The sequence below is a fragment of the Heteronotia binoei genome, chromosome 6, assembly GCF_032191835.1.
Source record: "Heteronotia binoei isolate CCM8104 ecotype False Entrance Well chromosome 6, APGP_CSIRO_Hbin_v1, whole genome shotgun sequence".
Taxonomy (NCBI): Eukaryota; Metazoa; Chordata; class Lepidosauria; order Squamata; family Gekkonidae; genus Heteronotia; species Heteronotia binoei.
This window is the reverse complement of record NC_083228.1, coordinates 84,134,941-84,159,064: the sequence shown is the minus strand read 5'-3', so window position 1 is coordinate 84,159,064 and position 24,124 is coordinate 84,134,941. Positions and strand designations below refer to the sequence as shown.

The window sequence follows — 24,124 nt, the reverse complement described above, 5'->3', positions numbered from 1 at the left end:
TCACTGCAGATGGTGATTGTAGCCATGAAATTAAAAGACATTTGCTCCTTGGGAGGACAGCTATGGCAAACCTAAGCAGTATAATAAAAAGCAGAGACATCACCCTGCCAACAAAAGTCCGTATAGTCAAAGCAATGGTATTCCCAGTAGTAATGTATTGCTGTGAGAGTTGGACCATAAGGAAGGCTGAGCACAGAAGAATAGATACTTTTGAGCTGTGGTGCTGGAGAAGAATCTTGAGAGTCCCTTGGACTGCAAGAAGATCAAATCAGTCAGTCCTAAGAGAAATCAACCCAGACTGTTTCTTGGAAGGTCAGATGCTGAAGCTCAAATACTTTGGCCACCAAATGAGAAGGAAGCACTCACTGGAGAAGATCCTGATGCTGGGAAAGACAGAAGTTCAAAAGAAGAAGGGGACGGCAAAAGATGAGATGGCTGGACAGCGTTAATGATGTAACTAACACGAATTTGAGCAGACTTCAGAGGAGGGTGAAAGACAGGAGGACCTGGTGAGACTTGGTTCATGGGGTTGCAAAGAGTTAGACTCGACTGTGCGACTGAAGAACAACAACAACAAAGACTGCAGAAACCATTAGACCACTGCATTAATTTCTCACACAAGAAAGTGATGCTGAAAATCTTACAACAAAGATTGTTACCATATATGGAACAAGAAATGCCAAATGCTCAAGCTGGATTCAGAAAAAGATGAGGCACCAGAGGTCATAACAGTGGCGTAGCTAGGGCTTTGGGGGCCCGGGGCCCAAGATTTATGTGGGCCCCCCTACGTGTGTGCATGCCGCCAGAAACAGGATATGATGTCACTTCCGGTGATGTCACTTCCGCAAGATGGCCACCACTTGCGAGGGAGCCCTGCTGGAAACAGGAAGTGATGTAACTTCCCCAAAATGGCCACCACTTTTTTGGGGGGGAAACAGGAAGTGGTGTCACTTTGGGGGCGGCACCCCCCCCCCAAGATGGCACTGCTGGTGCGATCTAGGTCATGTGATTGATAACCTGATTACCCCACCACACCATGTGACAGGGAGAAATGCCACAAGCAGCCTGCTGGTATATGATCCCCTATATTGAAATATTGCTGTCTCTCTGTTGTTTGGTTTGGTCTCTTGAAAAAAAACTGTAATAATAATATTTATGCCTTCATTAAAATATCAATTTAAAAATATGATGCCATGGAGCGCCAAGCAGCCATTTCATTCCTCCCAAGGGATGGAGATCAGCAGCAATTCAGGGACATCTCCAGGGGTCAGACACGCTTGGAAGGATTTGTGTGCGCTTGTAGGAGCTCCTGGATACTTTTCTGGTGTGGACATTGTGAAAGAACTTCAGACTCCCCTCTGAGAAAGGGATGTGAAACGTCGGAGGTCGACCTTGCGGAGTCTTCTGGAAATGGGCTTTCAAATGAGAATCCGATCATTTTCTAGACGAGCACTCTTTTGCACCAAGCCCTTTATTTATTGTTGGAATCAATTTTCCTCTGAGGATTTGTGCGCTGCTAGAATTGCTGCCAAGAGTTAACCCACCCTGTGAAACATTGTACTAATGAGGGGTGTTGATATCACTGTGTGTTGGTATTATTTTGGTATTATTGTGTTGGTAAATCTTGGTATTATTGGTATGGGATGTTTTTCGTTATTACAGGGGTGGCCCATGGCAGCTCTCCAGATTTTTTTTTGCCTACCACTCCCATCAGCTGCACAGTTCGTAAAAAGCACATGAGTCTTGCCAGGAAAAATGTAGGCAATTCTAAACTCACCATCTATTAAAACACTGTAAAGTTTTATGAACTCCATAAATACTTCTGCAGAAACTTGTCAGAGACTTGGTGGGCAACTCAATCTACCTCTGATGTTACTTGTGTGCATGTGCATGTGTGTGTGTCAGGTACAGTACCATCCTAAGAAGAGTTAAATCCTATTAATTTAACTAGCCCAGAAGAGCATAACTATTTATTTATGAAATTTATATTCTGCACTACACTGCAAATGGGCCCAGGGTGAATAACATCAGAATCAACCTTCCTTCTGAATTGTAATTTCAGTGACATTTTGGAGCAGCCATAAATAACCAAATCAGGTTAATCTGAAATCCTTGTAAGATTATGGCGTGAACTGCAATACAATAGCAAGAGTCAGTGTGGTATAGTGGTTCAAGTGCTGGACTGGAAGGATGGGAAGATCTGGGTTCTAGTTCACCCTTCTTGGCCATGAAGCTAATCATGTCAGTCACTGTCTTTCCTAGAATTTATTTCCCAGGATTCTGCTCTGAGCTGTCTGAACAAAAAGCAGGATAAAACAATGATCATAACAAGAGTTTGCTCAGTGAAATGCAAGTTTCAAAAACTTCTTGCTTATAGCACTTTCTGAAATGTATTTACCTTTTTTTTGGAGTGGGAATATTTTGTGGTTGGTTGGTCAATACAGAATAAATTCTACCAATACCACAATAAAAATGAATTGCATTTCCATCCAAATAAACAAGTAAAGACTGTAATATTGCCCTTGTTTGGCTATTACAGGCTTTTGGAAATGGTAAGCTTTGATGGTGAGCAAATGATGTAAATGTTCCCAACATATTCCAATAATTTATCCCATGAATTCTCATTTGTCATACCTTGAAGCCATCTTTTCATGGCTTCATTCCAAACCATTTATTAGCATTCCACCCTCCCTCCAAGCATTTTTGCCTGTTGGCTGGCAGAGGGAGGTCAGTCTGAGGGCAGGGATTTGAACACAACCGTCTTCCCATCACCTCAGCTCTGAGCAAGCACCGCTGAGCAGGCTTCCCATTTCCCGGCGCTGAATGCAACTCGATTCCAGATCCTTTCAGTTCTAGAGAGCCCAGATCAATTAACGTCACCTCCTGCAATCCTGAAGACGCTGCACCCTCTGCAGGTGCATCTGCCACACAGGCAGGCAGAACAAGAGCTATGAGCCAGCCGATCAAAACCAAAAGACAAGTTGGTTAGCAGCTACAGATCTTCTCATTTTGTGCGAGTGTGCGCGCTTTAGAGAACGCCAGAGAGCGGAGGAGGGGGCGGGGCAAAGAGAACAAGCAAAATATTATCTTTGCGCCTGCAAGATCGGAATCCTTTTTTCTCGTGCAACAAGTCCCATATTTTGCAACCTCAGCAAATACCGAGAAAGGCCGGGTTCCCATTTACGCAGGGCAGACCCTGCGGTCTCCCCCCTCCCTCTTCTACTCTGAGGAATCACCCTAGAAAGCAAATTTGAGAGCTGAAAAGTGCATGACGTTCCCTTCACTAGCCGCTAAGCCCTGAACCAGCGATCTCTATATTTACGAGGCAGAATACATTACCAACAGCAAACTGCCTGCAAAGGTATTATTTTTAGGATCCTTTCCAAATAGGTGAACAAGACAGTAATTGCCCTTGACCTTTAGCAAATCAGATTGGTTTAACGTTTCATCCTCGGAGTTGTGTATGCCAGGGAGCGCGCGCGCGCAACACGCAACACACACAACACAAACTCTGGCGCAAAACTTTCTCCACCCCGCCCCCCCAAGGACGTGCCGGATGATCAATTCCAAAATCAAGAGAACTGCAAAAACGATGGGAGGGGAGAGCAAAACCAAGCAAAAAACCCAAGTACAACTTCTCCAGCAGCAACTTACATTTGGGTCTGAAAGTAGAGCGCATCAATCCAATCGCCCGAGGCACGCAGGGAGTAGTAAAGATGCTGCTCATAGATGCTCTTTGGGATTGCCCAGGAGGAACGGCGGGAGAGGGCAGGGGGAAGGGAACGGCTGGTGGGGACAAGCTGGCAGGACCCCTGGAAGACTCCACCAAAGCGGCCAAGGAGGCTGGAAGGGGGGGGCGAAGCGAGGGAGCTCCCTCGCTCCAGCCTCCCTCCCTCCTCCCTGGGTGTGTGCCGAGGCAGGGGGTTAGCAGCCTAGAGCACTTCGCCTGCTTGACATGCACCCCGAGCAGCAGGCGCTCTCCAAGCCCCTTAACCCCTTCTGCTCCCGCGGGAAGGTGCAGCGAGGGCGTCCTCCTCAGCCACCTCGAGGAGGCTCTCTCCCTTTCAAAGACGGAGCCCAAGATTTATGTGGGCTCCCCTACGTGTGTGCACTAGGATGAACGTGGCGGCGGGGCTCCAGGATCTCGGTAGCAACGTGAGTGGCGGTGGCGGGGACGCCAGGCAGCCAGCTTCTGAGGGGCCCCTTGGCATTGCCAAGGGGCCCCCCAGACCTCCCAGACCTGGGGCGACCCGCCCCCCCGCCCTCCCTCCCTACGCCACTGGGTCATAATACAAATTTATGGTGGTTACTGAAGCATACAAGAGAATTTCAGAAGAAAATCAGCTTGTGCTCCACAGATTACAGCAAAACTTTTGACTGTATGGATCATGAAAAGCTACAGTTGATTTTAAAACATGACCTATACTCTGGATAAGAGGCTACTGTTAAGATAGATTATGAAGAAAAAGAATGGTTTCCAATTGGCAAAGGTGTCAGACAAGGATGTATTTTATCTCCTCGCCTCTTCAATCTATATGCAGAACATATCCATTCGATGCATTAAATTAAAAGAGATTGGATTAGTACTATTTTATCTGCAATATCTTGCTATTTGCATCCATGTTTAATCTTTTATTTTTAAGGCATCTTTTATTTTCAAAGGGATCCAATGAAGCTAATGGGCAGTAGATTCAGGATGGGCAAAAGGAAATACTTCTTTACACAGAGAGTAATTAAAATGTGGAATTTCCTGTTAGAGGATATAGTAATGGCCACAGGCATGAACAGCTTTAAAAGAGGATTAGACCTATTCATGAATCTACCACTAGCAATGGTGACCAAAGGGAACCTTCACATTCAGAGGCAGTCAATCTCTGAATACCAGTGGTAGGAGGCAACATTCTCCTACCAGGGAAGGTCTCAGCCACTATTGCCCTGTTGTTGGCCCTCCACAGGAACTGATTGGCCGCTGTGTGAGACAGGATGCTGGACTAGATGGCCTGATCCAGCAGGACTCTTCTGTTGTTATGCTTAACAGAAAGTCTTAAAAGCATGTCCAGAAGATTATCAACAGATTCTGGAAGAAGCAAGACTTTGATAGTTGAGGAACTGAAGCACTGAGCAAGTCACTGAGCTTAGTTTATTTCACAGAGCTGTTGTGAGGATAAAACAGGAGAGAAAGACAATGTAAACTGTTTGGGGCTCCCTTGGAAAGAAAAGTTGTATATAAGTGAAGTAAAAATCATTAAAAACCCCTGCCTGTATGCTTTAGCTGCCCTAATTCTGTCACATATGTTAAGTCAATGTCTTGCTGTGAACCATAAAATACAACTTTTATTTGGGAAACCAGTTGATGTAGAGGGGGAAATCTAGTTTCCTCTGGCACAGAAGAAATCCATATAATAAAAGTTGTCAGAAGGGCTCAATTCTGTTCCCACACTGGAAAGAGGAGAATCAAATGAACTGTCATTATGAAGTCATTACTGTAGACATATTACATGGAGTAGCCCAAGGAATTGTATTCCTTGTTCTGTAAACTTTAATCCCTATATTAATGTACCTTCCATGTGATTCACATACCATTTTAGGACCATTTGCAATTGGCCCAGTACTTTAGTTATAAATATCAGAAAACATGGATATTTACCTCCCATTACATTGATAACACTGCCCTGCTCAGTAATTACTACCAGCTTGTTTAGGAACTTCATGGTGAGATAAATTAGTTTTGTGAGGTGGGGAAATTATGACACAGAAGGGGCAGATTAAAGAAAAAGATCCTCTGTCAGTCTGCCCGGACTGGACTGCCACTCAGTTTCTCTCCTCCCAGAACAATCGCCTCCAACAGCCATCCTATCTGATCATTATGGAACACTTTTATAATTGACTTCATTTATATTCTGCTTTCTCCCCAATGGGAACCAAAATTCTTTTGTAAGCCTTTACCTACCATTTGACAACTGCGGAACCAATCAGTAAAGAATATTTAACACTTTTGTACTCTGCCACTCAGAATAAAACTACAGCTTGAATAACAGATTTTTAATGACTGCACTATGCCTCTCATTTTGTAATAACTTTATAAATCAGTCTATAAAGAAAACAGGGACAGAAAAATCCCAAGCATCAAGTCAAAACAGATACCTGAAAATGTGATGCTGTCACCTACAAACTTTTGCATATTTCCAGTCTCACACAGGGTTAATGGTGATTGACACATCAGAATTCAAACTGCTCTCAGAGGAAGCATGAAATCTGAGGGAAGAATAATTAACCTGAAATTAATATATCTCAGCCACTTCAGAGAAATTTCAGTACTTCACATCTATTGTTTAAGAATGTTATCTAGCAGTTTTGCCTTCAAAAGCAGAAAGTTTATTTATTATTTATTTAGACTTATTTCACCCTCCCTGAAGGCAAAATACTGGAATTCAACACCTTACTTGCTAAATCCAAACACCCCTCCAAAATGTAGTATCTATTTTCACTATAAAACCATAGACTGAATGTTTTTAGCAATGAAAACAAAATGCTTTTCTTCCCATTTAAAAGGTATATGAACCTGGTAGTTTGGACAGTTGTAACAGAGAGAGCCACGTGTCAATAAAGGGGTGTGCATCCCAGTGGCAAGGAATGGTAGGATATGACTTTTCAAGTCCTAAAATTAAATAACCACGTTTTGTAATACATTTCATCCTGAGCACAAATCCAACACCCATCATGTTATTTCCTATGACACCAATTTATTTAAACAGCAAGCACCAAACAGGAACAGGTAAATAAGCAGAGCCAGATCTGAGTGGGACCATAGGTACATATAAGGTTAAAATCATGGGTGATACTTCAAATTATTATAAATAATTGGATGAATAGATGAGTAGCTGTTTTCCTGGCTATAAAATCAACTGATTTTAACTAATCAACCCCCAACCCCATTAATAGCCAAATTGGTTTGTCATCATCTCATTATCCCAAAACATGTATCTTAAGTTTTATCAGTATGGCATCCAAGCTAAATGAGTAGGTAGCAGGATATTTTTAAAACTGGGGGGGGGGGGGGGCTGCCTTTCTGAAATGATTATTCTATTTTGCCTATGACAATTTTTCCATCCTTCCATCACTATTAATCACCTCTGCCTTTTTGAATATCTACTGCTCTCTGAATTTTGTATTTTCCAGCTTTAGAAGCAAGAACCATTAAGCAACCTCCAGAACTGCAAATGAACATAGCCCCAATCACTGAATAGACAAATAAATGGATAAACAGCTGCCAGACAGAAAAACATTCTTGGCTTTAATATGGTGTCTTCGAGCATTTCCCCCTGTCCTTTCACACCCCCAATGCACCATCCATCTGCTTGTTTGAAATAAATGGCGAGACGGTAATACTGATTATTCTGAAAACTCTGATGCTTCAAGGAAAATGGATTTATCAAGATACTTACGACAATGGATAATGTCTATACTCCTGCTCCATTTTCTTGCATTGTGAGATGGAAGGCAAGAAAAAAAGCTGCTGTGAAAAACACAGCAAGGAAATTCCACCCACACAATCCTGCAACCCTGCTGCAAAGGAGAACACAGAGGCTTACTGACGTCACAGATTCATGAATGGATGTATACGGGGCTGTTTTAGGTTTCAGAGCTGAGCCTACTGTGGTGTATTGCTGGCGGCGGGGAGACAAAAAGAGCCATACAGGACAGCCAATCAGAAACAGGCAACTATGGCTTGCCTTTCTTCAGAGGAACTTGATTACAGAACAAGCAGACACTGCCAATCAAACTCCTGCGACACAGCCTCAAAGGGTTATGATACAGACACTACCAGATGAGGAGTGATTACGCCATGGAAGCAGATGTTAAAATAATGGTAATGTGTGAGAATATTAGAGCAATGCAAAGAAAAAACTTGCTATCATGCAGTTTCAAAGTCAAAAATACTGTCTTTATTACACATACAACATAAAAATCCTGAAAAGGTCATGTATGATACTATGAAGTATCCATAGGAACCTAGTATAGTAACTAGAGTATTATTTGTTTTATTTTAGATATGTACTAATTTATATAAAAGGAAGATAAATTACATGCCAAAGAAACCTTGGTAAATACAACATAAACAGGCTTCTCAAAGTCACTCACTAAAAACCAAACTGCAAACCTACACTGTAGGTTTTATTTATAAGACATAAAAACACTGAGATTTGCAAGTGAGAAAATTTCATACTGCAACTAAGTCCTAACTTGTCCCATCATACAAACATTATAAACTCACTCTGACAAGCCTGCAAAGAAGCATTTCCCCTGTCTTTGTACCCAGCCAAAAGCAACACACAACCTCAAGCTGAGGGAAGTCCAATACCAGAAATCAGAACAGGGGAAATAAAACATTAAGGAGAAATTCTGCTATTATGAAGCAAGTGGCAAGGCACTCTGGCGATGGGAAACGCACAGAGAGTGCACTTAAAACTACAGGGCGAGCACTTAGATTTAACACCCAAGGAGAAGAGCAAAGTCTATACTCCGTGGCTGATCTCTCCCACTGCACAACACTAACAAGTACCCTGCCTTTGAAGGCTCGAACCAAACGGGCAAACACACACTGAGAGGTATGCAAGGGCAAGGAACCCAAACCCACTCCCCTTGCTTGAGGCCTGGTGCCACTGCAGCAACAGCACTTCCTGTACTCAAGCCCAGCATTGGGTTTGTGCTGGGGTGGCATGAACCACAGTCTTCCGACACCATGGTCCCCTGACATGCCATGGGAAAAGATCCCAGGAAAGTTTCCTGAGAGAACTGCTTGCGGGGAGGGGGTGGAATATTTTCAGCCCTACACTGGGCTGTAAGTTCAGTCCTTTAGTTGTTTCCCTCCCCTTGGCAGAGGACAGAGCTTGTCAGTGGTTGGTGGGGAGTCTGGCAGCTGCTCTACTCTACATGGCAGACCAACTTGCCAGGAGACCCTTTGACTAATTTCCTTGCAGGATCAGAGCCTTGACTGGCAGTTACAGGTATTATATATGGATCACAAGCAGTCCCTGAGCACTTCAACACAAGACAGGTGAGTGTAATTCAGATGATACCATCATGTGCCTCAAGGGGGAATTTATGGCAAAGCCCCCCTCCCAAAGGGCTGCTTTTGCAGCCCCTATCAGGAAATGCATACAGGACTTAGCTTGGCACCAGTGCTCGTGCAGTATCTGATGTTTTCCCACAGGTGAAGATTCCACAGGGGACCTCTAGGTGTGGCTAGTCCCACCTCCCCCCAACACACACGCGCACCCTACTCAATCTGCTGTCCTAGACCTCCTCTTGGAGCGGAGTGCTGAACCCAGTCAGCGCTTCCAAGTTCCACCTGCAACTTAGATGCATGCCAAGCCAGAGGATCCTCAGCCCTCCTCCCTGTGGCCCTAGGGAGGCAGCATACAGAGTCTTCAGACCTCACCATGAGTTGCAGTTCAATAAAGTCTGTGTCATGCCACAACTGTGCCTCTCTGACTGTTTGGTTCTGACTGCATGACAGGAGCTCCATGCTCCTCTCTGCCTCACGCACTCCCCACCCCATCTGTGACTCCCCCTGAGGGCTACCCAAAGACACATTCACGAGGGAAGGCTCTTGGATGTCTTCAGTGGCTCTGGATGGTTGTACAGGTGCCACTGGTCATAGTCACCTGCCAAACAGCAGGGGAACAGCAGCACCTCCAAGGCTGACCTAACATCAGACACCAGGTTCTCCCCCTCACCTCACCATCTGCTGTGTGAAATGAGGATAGATCAGAGGGTGGTCTGGGTGAATAAGACAGCTTGATATGGAGGTAAGTTTGAGACCAGGATCTGGGAGACCCAGATTCCCATCCCCACTAGTGCCATGGAAGCCTGCTGGTGGCCTTGGGCAGGCTGCACACTCTCAGTCTGACCTACTTCACAGGGTTGTTATGAGCATAAAAAGGAGAAGAGAATGATGTAAGCCACTTGGAATCCATCTGGGGGAGAAAGGTGGGCAATGAATAGGCTGAATGTATGAAGTTCATAAACTGTGTGTCTGCTCTAGGAAAGGGGAGGGGCTTCTGTCACCCAGAGGGCCACTATGTGGGAAGGTATCACTAAGAGGGCAGGGGATCATGGGGGTCTCTGGAGTCAATGGCTAGGGAAGAGCCAATGCAGCAGACAGACTTGACGTCTTTGTAGGGGTTGGGGAGGGCACTGGTAGGGGAGGCAGGCACCTGAGCCAGAACCTGGATGCTGTAGCAAGGAAGACAGAGCCTTTGCTAGGGCTCTTGGGTGGTAACCAAGTGACATCAGCTGGCACCCTACCATAAAGGAGGGATGCTTTCTCCTGGGGCATGGAGGCATTGGTTGCATCTATGGCAGCAGCCAGCAGGCATCTGGAAGGGCTGCAGATGTCACAAGGGATACTGGGGACAGCCAAGAGAGCACTGAGAGGGGATGTACTAAAACAACTGACAAGATGGCCTATGGGAAACAATGGGAGAAGGTGGAATGCCCATTGGAAATACTGGCAGCCAGAAATGCCACTTGCATGGGTTCCATTCTAATACATTACTCCTCACAAAAAGAATGAACACTGCAGAGTGGATTTCAAATGACAGTCTCTGGACACAGATAGCTCTGGGAGTGGAATGGCAGCACCCTGAGCAGAATGATGGTCAATCCAGGTCCAGATCACTTCTGTTTCATTGTGGAGGCAACTGGGGTATCTGAGGGCTGTGCTGCATGTCCCCACAACTGAGCCCAGCCCAGTGGCCCCCTCTCCTGCTCCACCACTGGTAGGGGTGATCAAGGGGGTGATGCAGGGTTGCACACCCACTGGTGAAAGAAAGACACCCACAAATGCATAGAGCAACAAAACCAACACCTCTTCTGCCCTTCAGAGACCCTGTGCTATGTGTGGGCATTGAGGCAGCTGTGGATGCCTGTGAAGCAGATAGCTCAAACCCCCTCCACACTGTCAAGTGGCTAGGGCTGCTGACAGAATTTGGTCCCTTTAAAGGGGTGGGGTGCATGCTGCTAACAATGAGAAAAACTGTGGCCAGCCCCTCTCAACTCCTGCCTGTGACAGAGGCTGAACTCTGGCCCTTGTCACATGATCCGTTTGGTTCTGGCTGCCCTGTCCATCATAGCACCACCACCTCCATACAATGCCTCCACTAACCTAAGGATGCTACCTTGGTTGCACTTAGAAAACAGTGCAGACCAACACAATTTTTCTACTGGCCACAGTGTAACTTATCCCCACAGGGAATGGACTAGCGGCACTGTAGTTACACCATGGCCAGCCACCACAGCGTGGGTGCGGCAGAGGATTTCCCTGTAAGTTAAAAAACAACATAATACAATAAAAATTATATAATACATACAATGAACAATGCACTAAAGCTGCCTAATTTTTTTTTACATATAATAGATACATGCCCAGATGTGAGTTACACATATCCCATGACAGCCTGCTTCAGGAGAGGAATAAATGGTAGAAACCTTATGCCTCTCTCCACTGTACTATCTCACACTCACTCCCCTGAGGGATGGTATATGCATCCAACACCTAAGAACAGCTTCCCAAATTTAAATAAGATCCATGCCAAGAGGTAATGTGTGCCACTATCATCTGACTGTGAGAAAAAAATATTTTCTTCCACAGGGTCTTCATCTAAGGTAGCAAGCCTCTCCCCACTTCCTAGGAGCTGACTAGATAAGTTTTTCCCTCAGTTCTTTGCTATACCACAAAGTTGAAACCAGCTGGTCTGACCACTGAAAATTTTTCAGTTCAAAGGAAGTTGTCCTGCACATATGATTTCAGAGTACAGAATCAGAACCTGTCTAGATTCCCAAACAAGCAAGCAATTTCTCCCTTACTTTGTATTTGTAGCAAACTATTGAACTAGATTAGATCCAGGTGGGCAGCTGTGTTGGTCTGAAGCAATAAAACAAAGTTGGAGTCCAGTTGAAGTTCTCTGACAGAACTACTCTTAGAAAAGAATGTTGTTAGTTCAATCCATACTTGAGAGGTATACATCCACTATATTCTAATGTATTTTTATTTTAGTATTTGAACAGAGTAGACTCCAGCTTCATTCTACAGAAAAATGTTATTTTAACTCATACTTTAGAGGAGACCAAAGGAACATTGTAATGGACTCTAATTTATTACTCTTCACAATTAAGAAACCTAATGACAAAGACATCAATCCCCAATTCTGAGGTTAATTGCCTTTGCTGTTTTTTCTGCCCGTTCAACCCAAACCGACAATAACCAGACCCCAACATGTTATTCTTTTCATCTGCTAAAAATATTTCACTATTTTACATACTAATTCACTGCCCACTCTCTATATATGCAGGACTGCTAATTCCATTCCATACTATTGTCTAATAAAGTGTGCTTTTAGCACACACAAGATAACATTCTCAATAAAACTTCGTTGGTCTTAAAGATGCTACTGGACTCCAACTTTGTTCTATTGAACTGGATTACTTACTCTTAATGGTGACTCAGCAATCCAGGAACCTTCCTCACATACCTATTGCTGTCACACTTTAATTGGGAAAAGACAGTGAAGTACACTGTGGGTTGGCTTGGCAGAGCTATGTTGGAATAAGGTGCTACTGGACTCTTGTTTGATCTTTCGCAAAAGCATCCTATGACTCTCACATGAGTGCCTCCTTCTGCCTAGTGAAGAAAGGATTAATTGAGAAAGGGGTTGGTGGCCTCATACCAAAACAGAAGAGGGACTAGATCCTGAATCAAAGTGAAGCCCTAACCAAAGTGAAGCAGATACATTGAAATGGAAGTTACCAATCCATACATATAAGTAGAGTTTAAACAGTAAATTAGCATACAACCAATGTTCCCTCTAAACTGCAGAGTCTTGTGAGCAAAAATTCTACTTTGTGAGCTACTGGCATTAAAGTTGTGAGCTACTGCATAGATTAGTGTGCTCTGGGGTCATCCTTCCTGATCTAAAACAAAAATGTGTGATCTGAAGGCTAAAAATCTGTGAGCTAGCTCATGCTAACTCAGCTTAGAAGGAACACTGCACACAACATAATTAAGGTTTTAATAGATACAAACAGGAATACCAAGCTATGGTCACCATTTGTTAAGATTTAATGTTGGGGACAGTGAAGCAAAAAAATACATCAAAATTGGAGACAGATGTGTAAATGTATCCCTTTTAATTGAGGAGCGCTAAGAGTAATTAACTGAGATGCTACTATTATGCTCCATCCGTCTCCTCTCAAGCATGAGGGTAAGTAACAGCATCCTTTTCTTTGAGGTGAAGTGATAATCCCACATTACATTTAATTTTAGGATTCCTTGTTTGACATGCAAAAACAATCTTTCCCCTCTCCCCATAGTGTTATAGCTACAATGAGCACTGTTAGTAGAAAAAAAATTCCTTACAAGTTATGAACTCATTTAACAGTAAAAAAAAAATCGGAGTCATTTTCTTTAAAGCACCATGTCTAAAATCTTATTGTACTGGAATGGGAGCCTATTTACAATATACCAGAATATTTGGCAGCCAATCCATACTACTAAATCCCAACTATGAGTGTTAAGAAGCCCAGTATTAATTATTCACTAAACCACTGTCACCTCTTAACATGGCCCCAGGCCAGGGGCATGCCACATAAATCAGCAGCAGCACCCTCCCTTATTCCTCCTAGGCCACCTCTTACACTTGATGGGTACTATATTGAAAACTGAGTCCAACTCTCAGTTTAACCCTTAGACCTCTGTGCCTGCCCTTTCAACTGTATGTAGTCCATGTCACCATCTCAGCTATCAGTCCCGTTTAGCCCAGAATCTGTTCCTGCCTCTCCCTCCCGTGTACCCAAGTGCCTTTAACTTTGAGTTCTTGATCCCAGCAATTAAGCCTTCTTTAGGGCCCCATGTGTCCAGGCTCACCAGACCTTCTGAAACCACCCCTACACCTGCAGTTCCCCTTGGTCCTACTACAGCTGTCTTGCAGAATCTGAATTCTAGGAAAATTCTGTGCTCTCCAGGTTCCTGCTCCTCAATGCTGCCCTGAATAGAGTTGCAGCTGCCCTGCTATGTCTTTGGCAGATTGTGGTGCTCACCCTTTGTCCCTGCTGCCTCCAGCTGCTCCTGGCTCACCTCAGCCTCCTCCCAAGTCTTCATGGCTGCTGCACTTCCCTTCCTGGCAGCAGCTTGTGCCTCTCCAGTCACAGCCTGCTCTCCAGCTGCAGCTCCTGCTCCCCCCTGCCATCGGTCTCCACAGTAGCTTTTAAATCCCTTAGCCAGCTGATCTGCTTCCACCCTTCTGGCAGTGGCAGCACACCTTCTCTGGTATTTCTGACTGAGCTGCAGGAGGCTCCAGCCACAGACAGCAGTGCCAGTCTATCAGCTATAAAGACTTTTAAAAAAACTTCTACATGTAACAAAATTTCCCCCAATCAAGACTCACCACAGTACTAACTACAGAAGCACCTACTTCCATGGTATGACGACACCAGAATTAGAACTTTAATCCCTATTGGGAGAAAGGCATGGCAAATGTTTTAAAACAAATGTCGAAAAAGTGTTTAGTCATGTGGAATTGAGCTTTTTCATTAGGAACACAAATATGTATAAATAAAATATGAAGTAAAAGCCCTTTCGAGGGATGGGGGGACTAAACACAGCTTTCATCAATTGCATTACTTTCTGCTGTTCATAATATATCTATTTAAATACAAGATTATTACTAGTACCTTATAACTGGCACGCCTATATCCCATGTCCTCATGTAAGGCCACAGACTTGCTGTTCAAGACAAAGTGACACAGTGCAGTTTCAAGGAGTGAGACATTCCAGATTTTTCTATCTGAAAAGAATAAAGACTAATGAGATTTTTTTTTAAGTTGGGTTGAACCATGGCATGTCTTCTACAGAAAATAATATGAAAGAGAATTTAATGACACACGAAGATGAGGAATCTTTCCAATGTAATACATTCATAATTGTCATAATACAGAAGATTCTATAAGCTTTAATTAGGGAAAAGAAAGCCTTTTGCAGAGTGATGTGCAAGATGAGCCTCACACTGATTCTCTATGACATCCATACAATCACTGTCTTGGAATAAAAATATCTATATACCCTGACTCTGACGAATTTATCTACCTAGGAGATTTCTATGTTGCTCTTCAAAGCATCCTACTCTAACACATCAACTGTTTCCATAGTCTAAAACATGGATCCATTCTGGAGAAAGTGATACTTCTAAGTGATCAGTCATTGTGCATGCTCTCTTAAGAATCCAGGATATGTCTAAAACGCAAGGATTCCAAATTCCAAACTGTTGTGATGAACTTATAAACAATATTGTTAAAATCAAAACTAATGGCAAGTCTGAAGCCTTACACATCCCAGGCCTGCAGGACCTTAAAGGTTACACACCTTTGATGCTAAGGCAATAACTGCAAATATTCATGCAAAAGCCATTAAAACTTCTTAAAAGTAGGTGTAAGTAATTTTTTACTTATCACATTCTCCAAAGTAATATTTTAAAATGGCTCCCTTCTAAAAATATATTTACATCAAGCCACATCTGAAGGGAAACCTTTTACCCGAGCTACCACAAATGTGTGAGAAATTTAAAGCTACTGAAAATACAATATTATAATGTAGAAACAATTAAATGTAGGTTGAATTCTGATTTTTCAGCTGTCAGATGGAAAGCTGGTAGCCTGTTGCAGTTGGAAGGATATGGGTATAGTGCCCAACTCAAGAAATATCTGGGGATTGGCGGATGGAGCCAGGAGACTTTGGGTGTGGAGCAAGGGCGTGACAAGCAGAATTGAACTCAGAAGGGAGTTCTGGCAATCACATTTAAAGGGACAGCATGCCTTTTAAATGTCTTCCCTCCATTTGGAAATAATGGATAGGGCCACCTTCTTTTAGGGTTCATGGAATTGGACCCCTGGTCTCATCTTTTTAAAATTTAGGGTGTTTTGAGGCGAGCCACTGGGTGCTATGGTGAAAATTTGGTGCCTCTAGTTGAAAAAACAGCCCCCCCGCAAGTCCCATATACCTACAGATCAATTCTACATTATACCCTATGGGAATTGGTCTTCATAGGGTATAATGGAGTGCCCAGCAGACATTTCCCTCCCACACACACACTTTCTGATGACCTGAAGCAGGGGGGAAGGCCTCCAAACTGGGGGGTCCCCTGCCCCCAACCATGAATTGGCAACCTTGTATGGGTAAAGCCTATGCACATGTTTATAAGTTTTGAAAATATTAAGAGCTAAAAGCTCCTACTGAAAGTATTAAGAGCTAAAAAGAACACTTCAGCCACTAGGAAGAAAAACATTCCATAGGTTCATAAAACATTTACTAACTTTCCCAAGAGAACAGGTAATTCAAACCTGTATCATTAAAGATTATGCTTCCTATTCTTCCACACAAGTTCCATTGCTAGTTAGGACAGACTTCTGCAAGTGCGAATGGCACTTCCTGGTTTCATAGCCAACAATGAAAAAAACCCACTCAATCAACTCACTCACTGCTTTTTCTGAATAAAAGCCCTTATGTTTCTCTGCAGATCACTCTACACTGTTCACATGCTAACAGGATCTGGGCACCAACCTTGGTTCACGAATAAGCATTAAAAGTGAAATATTCCCATTAGAAATACTTACCGTATTGAACCAGGCAAAACAAAACAAAGGTTGAGTTTCAGAGAATCCCTTCAATGCATAAACTTTGTCCCCATCAAGGCTGAGAGGTGTAATGTTTGTACACATTTACTCTGGCCCCAGAAGTTGGGAAGTTTCTGTCCAACTCAGCAAGGTGGGAGGGTTTGTTATTTAACTGCTGGTTGATAAGGTCTTATCTCTAAGTACTCAAAGGTTGAGTTCAACAGAGAGAGAGGGAGGGAGAGATCAAAGAACACAAGGGAAGCCAAGGAATCTATTTTCATTTCCTTGTGAGTGAGCCTTGATGATTTTTCAGGTCTTTCCTTTCAATCACAAAGCCCTTTTCAGTCAAGTGCCTTTATAAGAATAGCTAGCCTCCCCTAAGCACCATCACCCATGGCCTAAGTATAACTAAACAGCAGGGCAACTTCTCACTGAAGATATGAACTGAAGTGCTAACCCCATCATGAAGCTATACAGTGAAGTTCCAAGATACATATTTATAGAGAAGGGGAGGGCAGTCTTTAGGCCTCTAGGAGCTATTTATGGTTTTTTTCCAAGAGCACTAGTAACTGCCAGTCACAAAGTGGCAGCTTAGCAGACATCTGACTTGCTTGACTTACTCCTAATTTTCTTGGCAGTCAATCCACAAGTACTAGAATCGGTTTTGGTACAGTCCTTCCACACATCTGCCATCCCTCTTTGTTTTCAAAGTTGTGGAATAAGTTTGTTTTCTTCTGCACACACCTTAAATCAGGATTTTCAATGGAGGGTACTCTCATCTTCAATAGCATCATAGCTCCCCCTTTTATTTTTTGTCAAAACCATGGCAGCTATTTTTTAAAAGGCATCAACGTATCTATACACCACTATAGTGATATACCATTCCAGCTTTCACTTTAAAAAGGAATACTCTAGTGCAGGGGTCCCCACACCCCCGGGGCCATGGACCAGTACTGGTCCATGGCCTGGTTCATGAGTTGTATAATTATTTCATTATATATTACAATGTAGTAATAATAAGACAACAACATTGGATTTATATCCTGACCTCCACTCCGAATCTTAGAGTCTCAGAGCAGCTCATGATCTCCTTTACCCTCCCCCTGCCAAAACAGACACTCTGTGAGGTAGGTGGGGCTGAGAGAGCTCTCACAGAAGCTGCCCTTTCAAGGACAACTCCTACGAGAACTATGGCTTACTCAAGGCCATTCCAGCAGCTGCAAATAGAGGAGTGGGAAATCAAACCCGGTTCTCCCAGATAAGAATCTGCACATGTAATCATACCAAATCACACCAAATTAATAGAAATAAAGTGCACAATTGTATTGGGGAGGGACAGTGGCTCAGTGGCAGAGCATCTGCTTGGGAAGCAGAAGGTCCCAGGTTCAATCCCTGGCATCTCCAAAAAAGGGTCCAGGCAAAGAGGTGTGAAAAATCTCAGCTTGAGACCCTGGAGAGCCGCAGCCAGTCTGAGAAGACGATACTGACTTTGATGGACCAAGGGTCTGATTCAGTATAAGGCAGCTTCATATATCATCCTAAAACCATCACAAACAAACACCCTTCCGGTCCATGGAAAAATTGTCTTCCAGAAGACCGGTCCCTGATGCCAAAAAGGTTGGGGACTGCTGCTCTAGTTGGGGACTGCTGCTCTAGCTTCATATATCATCCTAAAACCATCACAAACAAACACCCTTCCGGTCCATGGAAAAATTGTCTTCCAGAAGACCGGTCCCTGATGCCAAAAAGGTTGGGGACTGCTGCTCTAGTGCTTTCCCTTGCATACCTCCAGAAGGGAAGCAGCTAGAGACTTACTTTTATTTTTCTAAATGAAAGCTGGGAATTCAGAGAACCTGCTAAATCTATTGTTACAACAGTATATCAATATATTGTTACTTTAGTGCCTTTTTTAAAAAATCAATAATGAAACATTTGTATTAAGGGCGAAGGGGAGGAGAGGGAGTGGTTTGACGATGACAACAGTCCAATAATTAAAAAGTGGGCTGGAAGATGGCTGGGGTAAGCAGAATGATGAAAACAGCGGGGGCGGGGAGGAGCCACAGCTGGCCTACACGAAGCAGCTGGGAAGGATCAGTCTGGAGCAACTTCAGGCAAGCCAGGGAAGCTCAGTGGGCCCACCTAGCTCCAGGCAAGCTGGCTTGGAAAGGGGAGGGGCAAGGAAGCCTTGGTGGGGGTGGGGGGCAGACAGAAAGACAGAGTGCTGGTGTGGGGAGGTAGAAAGAGAAAGATTTATGGGATAAAGAGGCAAAAAGAGAGTGTGATGGGAGTAGAAAGAGAGAGAGATGAAGTAGGAGCAGAGAGAGATGGGGTAGTGGGCAGAAAGAAAGAAAGCAATTCACTCAAGAAAAGAAAGCAGCAGCCAGAACATCTGGCCACTGGTCTCATCTCCTTTTTTTGCCCCTTGTACTGTGGTCACCTCTCACCTTCATCCCTTCTCACCCATTTCACTGTGGTCGACTTCTCAGGAGAAGAAAACCGCAGGATGATGCCATTGCTCTGTTGCCTTGAACAAGTGTATGCGTGCTTGACTCAGACAAATAAATGACTACAGCAGTATGCTGCTTCTTCACTCAGAGAAAGCAACCTTAATAGGCAGAAGGTAAAAGCAACCAGCTTGTGCTGGCAAGTAACTGGTCACTCATGAGTGCCAGTCTGCCCATCCCTGTTTCAAGGCATGAACAACCTAATTCCCATGCACAACATTTTATAAAACTGCACCATAACAGCAAGAAAAAGTGTTAATGAGGTCTCAATACCTCTCTTAGGTCAGATCAACTTCAGTTCCAATTAATTAAGATCATAAGTCTAGAAACTGAACCTCTTCCCTACCCCAGGACCCTTTATCTAAAAAGCCTAAGTACCAAGAACTTCTAGACAGATTTAATGTACCTTCATTCAGTTTAATTATAAAGAAGCACAGCAGATTACTTTTCAACCTGATGATCCCTCCAAGTCTTCAAACTGCAGCGTCAACAGTTCTCCCTGCTTAGCTATTATCCAGCTCAGTTTCTTGTGTTTTAGTAGTGCCTTATTAACCTTGAACTGACATGATACAATTTGTTTCAAAGGATAGGAGGGCACTTCTATTAGCTGAAATCTTCCAATTCCCTCCTACTCCCAAATGCAGACTCCCACTTTGCCACCAGAGTTGTTTATGAGAGCCCCTCAAGAGGCCATTGTGAGAGAAAAGAAAGTCCTGTTTCATGAGCTCTGTTTCACAGAAGACTATATAGCATTCAAATCGTATTTCAGTTTATCAGTTTGCATACAGTATTTAGAATTTTAACCACTGACATTTATAAAACCTATTTAATCCAGAATTTTCATAATTATTTCTAATCTAACAGCAGATGTAGAAGCCTCACTTTAACAGGCCTATAGTTTGCTGTGATGGGCTGCACTTTAAAATCTCAGAAGGACTGTGCAAACAGGTAATGGACTATCACAGGTTAATTCCTCACAGAGCCAGAGAGCCTTGAGCGACAGGCTGCTCCAAAAGATCTGATTAGTTAGCATCATTTGAGCAGAGAAAGATTTGAGAGCTGAATGCTGAGGAGAAGGTAGTCTGACTTCAACCCTGGCTGAGTCTAGTACTGATGAGACTGAGCCTAGCCCTGAGAGAGAAGGGTTTAGTACTGATGGGGTTATGGTATTACCCTGAGTGAAGGCAGTTCAACACAGATGGAGTACTAGGAAGGCTGGCAGGAGGAGTGGGTAGTTAGGTGAAGACTCCCATACAGCCCAGATAAGGGATCAGTCTTCCAGTGAGAGGAGAATTTCCATACCCAGTTAAAATAGAGAGATACCTCTGAAAAGTGGAGTGATACCTGGTCAGATGTATTTAGAAGCTGCCTTTTAAATCCTGAGGAGTCAGTTAAAACTCAAGTAGAGTACTGGTGTGTTTAGTGAACGAATCTGGGTAATGGGCAAAGTACCCCAGCCTTCTGGAAACCAAAAGAGCCAAATATGCTCAAGAAAGTATACTGGAGTGTTTGGGAAACACTGAAACAAAAGACTCTCATCTTAAAGATTTTAAGGTAGATTTAGGTGGGTAGCAATGTTGGTCTGAAGCAACAGAACAAAGTTAGAGTCCAGTTGCACTTTTAAAACCAACATAGTTTTATTCAAGATATGAGCTTTCGTATCCATGCACACTTCTTCAAAAATCTGAAGAAGTGTGCATGCACATGAAAGCTCAAACCTTGAATAAAATTTTGTGGTCTGGAAGGTGCCCCTGTACTCTAACTTTGTTTTAAAAGGAGGGAAGTGAATGAGGTCTTGCTTTGTCATTTTGTGGGGAAAACAGGTTGAGATTTCAACTTCCTTTTCCCTGCCTTCACTAATCAATCTGACCTGCTCAATTAGGATCAAACAGGCCAACACATAAAAAGCCCCAAATCAATTGTTTCCAAATATTAACTGATCAATGTTCAAGTAAAATTGATATGATCTAATGATTAAGATCTTATCACACACAAACAACCCAAATATTGAGGTTTACAATAATATATTATTAGCGGACCTTTTTTTGTAGCAGAAACTTCTTTGGATATTAGGCCATACACCCCTGATGTAGCCAATCCTCCAACAGCTTGCAGGGCTCTCAGTGCAGGGCCTACTGTAAGCTCTTGGAGGATTGGCTACATCAGGGGTGTGTGGCCTAATATGCAAAGGAGTTCCTGCTACAAAAAAGCCCTGATCATTAGTCTTCTAAACTAATTTTTATCATTTACTACAATATTTAGCTTCTTACCAACTTGCCAATCTGGAACAACTTACACACATCTGAGTGCCATACCAAAAGGCTCTATGACAAGACCCTTCCAGAAGACTCAATATAGCCTCTGCTCACTGTAGAGGTATTGCTCTAGGAATAGTCCAATCCATTCTATTAATCAAACAGGAAAAGAAAAATCTACCAAAAGAAGCAAGGACAGCTCAGTCTTGAAACAGCCAATCTGGAAGCAAACTAAGCTCACCAAAAGTATTTTATAAAATGACTCACATAGTGCCTTGAAATATTAAAGAACCCATTTATGTAAATACTATAAAAATAAAATGTATTTGCATGTTCACTTCACTACTGTATAACCAAGAAATAAATTTCTGAAGTGTGCACGCACATGAAAGCTTATACCCAGAATAAAACTTTGTTGGTTGTAAAGGTGTCTATGGACTCAAACTTTGTTCTCAAGAAATAAACACTAAACTTCACACCCCAAATTGATGAAATAGTTGAACTACAGGATTTGGAACCAATCAACTGTCAGCACAAAAGAGTGGCAGATCTGAGTTTTCCCTGTGTTGCCTTCCCCCATAGGAGTCCTTCTGACACATACACACACACCCATATTATTCCTGGCATAGACCGACCATTGTGAAGGTAAACGGGTATAATGAGGAATAGAAGAGTGATAAACACAATCCGTCCTTTTGTTAGAGCACAATCCTACGGGGGGCTGGGCAAAGTGCTTTGGGAGCAAACCATCTCCCAAGTTGGCAGAATCATAAATCCAGTTCCGCCGCACAGGAGGGGACTTACATGGGCGTGGGGCCGCTGGAACACCTCTCCGCCTGAGAGCAGCGCCCGAGCAGAGGCGTACATCCGATGGAGCAAGCCATGCCAGTGAAAGAGGGGAAGGAGTCAGGGGCACGGCCAGGCTTCGGCGACTCCCTAAGGAGTTCAGGCCATGACACCCCCCCCCCCAGATGCATAAAGTTACGTCTGCAAAAACGGCGGCATATCCCATAGGCGCTCACTGAAAGCGAAAACAGTGGCCCCGCCGCCACAGGAGCTCACAATCCCCTTAGGGAGCGGTGTAATTGCCTCACCAATCCCCACGCACGCCGGGCTCGGCAAGCCCCCTCCCCAGCATCCAATCACCTCTCCCCACTGCCTAGAAATCCTCTCGCTCAGGCAGCGCACAATCCATTAGGTAGAGAAAGGCACGTAGGCGAGGGGCTCTGCTGTGGAGCTCCCTGCCGTGCGGACTTAGAGCGCACTTTGGTGAAAGGCACAACATGGCTAAGTTGCTTAGACAGTATCTTTGACTTGCGAGGGGGAGAGCAAGGTCTGGGGCTAACTGCTCTTGTTTCCAGGTCTCAACAGGTACTTCTGGAGGTTCAGAGCACAAGGATGATCACCCATGGCTGGGTGTTACTGTGTACCCCCACTGTCCTCCTCCTCCCCTCACTTGAGGCTGTGTGGTGTGCAAGCGCTTCCGTAGCTGAATCAGGCAGCTGGCTGAGGGGGCGGGGTTGCTGCCTCCCTCCCGGCCTATGCCAGGCCACTTCCCTTGGTCCGTCCTCTGCTGTGTTCACCCCCAGGTGGGGTGGGGGCGCAGCTGATCAAATGCCTGTGGGGAGGTGGGGCAGAGGCTGTCCCTTTAAGGAAGTCCTCAGCTGAAACACCACTCCCTGCTTCAACTGCCCCTCCTGCAGGTGCTCTTGATCTATGTGTCTGTTTTGCAGGTGGGAATTCAACAGAGGCTCCAACCCCCCATCCCCATTCGGCCAGCTGTTCCTGCATGCCACTTTGAGTGGAGCCCCATCCCCTGCGAGACTGTCCAAGTTGCACCTGGGATACCATTGCACTCTGTTTCAGCAGAATAAAGCCTGAGCTGTGCCATCCTTTGTCTCCCATTTCTGTGTGCCCCTCCACTCTGCCACTCTGTCCTTGGCTGGGGGGGGGATGTCTTGGAGGGCGGGCTTGCTTGTTTCTTGGGGAGCAGGGTGAACTATGAGCCACCTCCGCGAGAGGCTGGACAGGGGAGCCAGAGGGTCTTTTCCCCCCTCGTTCCATGGCACGCTTCAGAGGGGAGGTTGGGGATGACGATCAACCTCTCCAGGGCTACCTCTCCCCACCCCTAACTGTTATGAGCTGCGGCACATGTGCCAGGACTGGCCAACCCAGGGTAGGTGGGCTGGCCCTCCCCCTCCGGCTGCCTACGCCTCTCTCTCTCGCCTACGCCAGTCCTACACCAGTGGAGTTGCCATGGCAACGGTTTCCCTTGCAACAAGCTACGCTTCTCCCCTCCCCAAACTCGAGCGTGCCGAAGTTCTCAGGAAGTCTACTAGCAGCGCTGCAGTTACACCACAGCTGGCCACCATGGAGGTTAGGATTGGGCTGCCTGCACTTGTGAGCCTATTTAAATTTCCCTAGTCTATAAAATGCACCCTATCCAGACTAACAATCTAACTTGAAAGCATGTGTTCCCAGCAGAAATTCCCACCCAATGCAATGGAAACTATGTCCTAATAGTGTGCTGAGGGTTGTGGCCAAAAATAGTTCATGATGTTGGGGAAATACAATGCATAGAATCTGAACAAAGAATTATTTTATTTCCAAGTACCATGTTCTTCAGCTGGCAGAATTCATAGCAGAATACACAACATTTAAAGATATCCAGTAGTCTTATCATGCCTCTTAAAGTTA

At 44.3% G+C, this 24,124-nt stretch overlaps 1 protein-coding gene across 4 annotated transcripts in view; it reads right to left on the bottom strand.

Annotated features, from left to right (window-relative positions):
- The window catches only part of MAP3K13 (mitogen-activated protein kinase kinase kinase 13), a 67,826-nt gene that overhangs the window by 30,418 nt on the left and 13,284 nt on the right, over positions 1–24,124 (bottom strand). The window contains exon 1 of one of the 4 annotated variants that reach the window (XM_060242010.1): positions 14,734–14,806. The exons of 1 other annotated variant lie outside the window; for it this stretch is intronic. The gene's annotated coding sequence lies outside the window, so the exon portion shown is untranslated. Of the gene's footprint in view, positions 1–6,144; positions 6,251–7,445; positions 7,687–14,733; positions 14,807–24,124 lie in introns of those variants that run through there. 2 more of the 4 variants (XM_060242011.1, XM_060242007.1) reach the window with 2 other exon arrangements.